This window comes from Rattus rattus, chromosome 6 (genome assembly GCF_011064425.1).
Source record: "Rattus rattus isolate New Zealand chromosome 6, Rrattus_CSIRO_v1, whole genome shotgun sequence".
In the NCBI taxonomy this organism is placed as follows: domain Eukaryota; kingdom Metazoa; phylum Chordata; class Mammalia; order Rodentia; family Muridae; genus Rattus; species Rattus rattus.
Window position 1 is genome coordinate 102,354,987 of NC_046159.1, and position 4,811 is coordinate 102,359,797.

The following is a 4,811-nucleotide window of genomic DNA, read 5'->3' on the forward strand; positions in this document are numbered from 1 at the left end:
TATAGATCTGTAGTACAGCTTGAAATCAGTGATGAGGACACCTCGATAAGGTGTTTTAATGTTAAGGATAGTTTTAGCTATCCTGAGTTTTTTGATTTTTCCATATGAAGTTGAGTGTCAAGGTCTATGTAGAACTGTATTGGAATTTTAGTGGGGATTGCTTTAGGTAGGATGGCCATTTGTACTATGGCCATCCTATACATCTGTGAGCATGGGAGATCTTTCCATCCTCTGATATCTTCTTTGATTTGTTTCTTCAAAGACTTGAAGTTTTTATTATACAAGTTGTGTACTTGTTTGGTTAGACTTATTCCAATATATTTTATATTATTTGTGGCTGTTGTGTTGGGTATTCTTTTCCTGATTTCTTTTTAAGTCCACTTGTCATTTGCATGTAGAAAGGCTATTGATATATTTTTTTATTTAATTTTTATCCAGCCACTTAAGGAAGTGTATCAACTGTAGGAGTTCCTTGCTAGAATTTTTGGGGATGTTTATGTACACTATCCTATCATTTACCAATAGCAAATTTTCCAATTTGTATACCCTTCATCTCTTCTAATTGTCTTGTTGCTTTAACTAGAAGTTTGAGTACTATATTGAGTATATAATTTGATGTTGGCTACAGGCTTGCTGTAAACTGCCCTTATTATATTGAGGTATATTTCTACTCTCTCCAAAACTTTTATCATAAAAGGATTTGGATTTTGTCAAAGGTTTTTTTTTTTTTTTTTTTTTTTTTTTTTTTTTTTTTTTTGGTATTCAGTGAGATGAGTGTGTGTGTGTGTGTGTGTGTGTGTGTGTGTGTGTGTTTCTATTAGTTTGTTTACATGGTGGGAATTATTGACTGATTTTTATGTGCTGAACCATCCTGTATCTCTGGAATGAAGTCTACTCAGCCATAGTGAATAATATTTTTGATGTGCTCTTGGATTTTGTTTGCAAGTATTTTACTAAGTATTTTTTTAATCTATGTTCATAAGGAAATTTGGTCTGTAATTCTCCTTCTTTGTTGAATCCTTGTATGGTTTGAGTATCAAGGTGACATTGGCCCCATAAAATGAATTTGGGAATGTTCCTTCTGTTTTTAATTTGTGCAATAATTTGAGGAGTATTGTCATTTACCCTTCTTTGAGAGTCCAGTAAATTCTGAACTAAAACCATCTGGCTCTGGGCTTTTTTTTTATTTTATGAGAGACTTTTAATTACTTCTATTTCCTTAGGTGTTATAGGTCTATGTAACGATACTTTTTGGCTACTTCATTGGGTTCTTGTATCTACTACCCTTCTCTACCCCAATTCCTTCCAACCTTTCAACACTAGATAGGTGAGAAAGAAAGAGAGGAAAGGTGGCATAGATCTCTTTAGACTATTTCCTACTGATTAGAGGGATCTAGTTCCTTGGGGCAAATGCAATTTTCACCATCAGGATATTTCCAACCAGTAACAGTAAAAACAACAAACAGCAAATGGCAGTCAGCAACCATTAATTCAGCAAACAGCAAAAACAGAAACAGGAACCAGCAGCAGCAGGGACAGCAGCAGGAACAGCAGTACCCACCGCAGTCTCTTGAGGCCCTGGCATTTTATATATTCTCAATAGACCCCAGAATTACAAGTGTCACTATTGCTGATGCCAAGAAGTGCTTGCTGACAGGAGCCAGATATCGGTGTCTCCTCAGAAGCTCTGCCAGAGTCCTACTGATACAGATGAGGATGGTTGCAGCTAACCACTGGACTGAACTAGGGGACCCCAATGGAGTAGTTAGAGAAAAGACTGAAAGAGCTGAAGGGGTTTGCAACACCATAGCAAGAACAACAATATCAACCAACCAGACCCCACCAGAGTTTCCAGGGACTAAACCACCAACCAATGAGTACACATGGAGGGACCCATGACTCCAGCCACATATGTAGCAAAGGATGGCATTGTCTAGCATCAATGGGAAGAAAAGCCCTTGGTCCTGTGAAGGTTGTTTCCCCAGTGTAGGGTAATGCCAAGGCGTTGAAGTTGGAGTGGGTGGGTGGGAATGGGAGCATCCTCATAGACGCAGGGGGAGAGGGGAAAGGGGATAACATTTAAAATGCAAATACATAAAATATCCAAGAAAAATTAAAAAAATTTTAAAAAAAGCGCCTAATGTAAACTATCTTCAGCTGGCTGAATCACACTCCTGCAAGAGCATTGGACAAATCGTAGTCAGCTGCTGTGGACAATCTGAAGTAGTCCCATATCTCACATATGATTAAAACAAAAATATATAACATATATCATAATTGGGTTTTAAAAGAACCCAAAATTCTCATTATGGGTCCGTTTAAATTGTTTATGTGATTTTGACTTAACACAGCATGCACTGTTAACTGCTGAGCCATCTCTCCATCCCTACTTCCTACTTTGTAAAATACTCGTTTGAATTTTCCATCCACCTTGGTTCCCCTGTTCTGCTATGTACTTCTGCACAGCATCCAGGGTGGTGGGATGAGAGACTAGTGAGAATAAAGGCTGCAGAGGTTTAATCCATCCTCACAGAACCACAGCTCCACTGCAAAGATGGATGACCTTTCTACATCTTGGATTCTTGATGGTTCCTCTTACCTCTGGCTGCTACAGCATCAACCATGGGAGATGCTGTACAGGGTAATGGTGTGTGGGGAAGCTTGAGGGACTTAGACTTTCAGAATTATGAGCCTGACCTCTTTGAGTCGAAGTCAAAGGTCTCCTCCTGGGATGATCTGTACCCTTGGACTCAATATCTGATTAGCTGAGATAAAGCAAGGGACCCCAGGTTGCATTTTAGACTTCCAGTCGTCAGTTGCTTCTAGTCCTGAAGTTGCTTTGCTATGCATTTTCAGGGTTTAGAGCTGCATTTAGCAGAAGAGTGAGGGTACAGTATGCCAACCCCATTCTACCTACATAGACTCTTCACATTACTTACATTTTTTCTTAATTTATTACTTGTTTATTTGCATTTAAATATCATTTTGCCTTTCTTGTCAGAAATGGATTAAATTATTTTTTGTATACTGATATTCTGATATTTTCTGTTTTCTTTCTTTTTCCTTTTTTTCTTTCTTTTTTATGTTTTGTTTTAGGGTTTTGTTGTTTGTTTTTGTTCTTGTGGTTTTCAAGACAGGGTCTTGGTATAAAACCATGGCTGTCCTGTAATTCACTATGTAGACCAGGATGGCCTCTAACGCACAGAAATCTGCCTGCTTTTGTCTCTCAAGTGCAGAAATTAAAAGCACTTATTGCTATGTCTGACTTGTATACTAGCATTTTCAAATTAGTCTAAAAGCCAAATGTAATCAGAGTCAGTTGTTAAATATTCACATGTGTGAACCCAATGTTAAAACACAAGCATTATGGTTACTATTGAAAAACAAATTCTAAGTAGTGGGGTATGGTGACACATTCTTGTAATTCCAGTATAAAGAAGACCAGAGACAGGAGGAGCCAGAGTTTAAGGCCAGCCTGGGCTACATGAGGTACTGTCTCAAAATGTGATCTTAGCCAAAATGCCAAGAAAAAAATAAACCCTGTCTTAGAAAACCAAGAACTGGGCCAAACAACAAAATGTTAATTATGTAAACATATAACTAAATTATATTAAATACAAAAGTAATAAACAGTGCAAGCCTTAGCATTTCCTAATTATTTTACTGAAGTCCATTATTGCCTCTGTTCTAGAAGTTGTTATGAATCTTGCTGGAGGAGGGGGTCCTGGATAACTCTGTACTAATGCTCAGCTTTTCTACTTCTGTCTGGTAAGGTCTCCTGAGAAGCTGGAAACAGCTATAGCAGGAGCATATATATCAGACAGAGTGTGACAAATGTCACAAGCAGGGGCTCTCGCCATAGCAGCTCAGCCAAAAAGAGGGAGACTGACCCAAACATTGCTGGTAGGACCATTTGCTAATGGAAATGACCTTGCCAGTGTTATCTGTCCTTCCTTAAGGACACAGGGCTCTCAGAGCTCTCAGTGTAGTGCCTGTGTCCTCATGTTGTATTCTCAACCTGTAAATAGTCCTTGGGAAGCTGCGAGCTCTTAGCCTTTATTTGATGACAGTGCCTGGTGGGCTATGAGCTCTCAGCCTCTCGTCTGCTTACTGACTGAATCTTCTGGAAAGGGTGAAGGTGAGGCTTCAGGAGGGGTCTGTTTGCCTCCAGTGGACAGGGATCTGCCATACAGGTAGAAATAGGAGCGATGCTTCAGTAAACCTTCTTACTTGGGCTCTCACTCATTCGTGGGTGAGTAGCCACACAAACATTTTCTTAATGAGAGTAATTCCTTGGCACAGCATATGAGGCCTGTTAGTTGGCAGTTAACTCTTAACCCTAGCTACATAGAAGAATCACTTGGTGTACTTTTGAAAAAAAAACATATTATGGTGTTCAGGTACCACTCACTGATTTAATTACCTACAATAAGTTTTATTTACATTCAATAAAAGAATTGCTTATGAATTATACTCTCTCAGCTTCAAATTCACAATAGAAACAATAGTAACAAACTTATGTATGTTCTATGTCCTCTAATTTTCCAAACAATCTTATATGGTGTTATGTACTGGATTGTTGGTGTCTACTTCAAACTAGAGAATATGATTTATTTGTAAATAGAGTCTTTACATATACAATTAGCTAAGATCAGTTCATACTGGGTTAGAGTGGGCTTCAATCCATTGTCCTTGGAACATGAGAAAACAGAGCCTGAGGGAGAAAGATTACATGACGGACACTAGAGTAAGGAGTATGCAAAGTCAAAGAATTTGAGAATGGACAGCAAGCAAAACAGCTGCAAAGACAA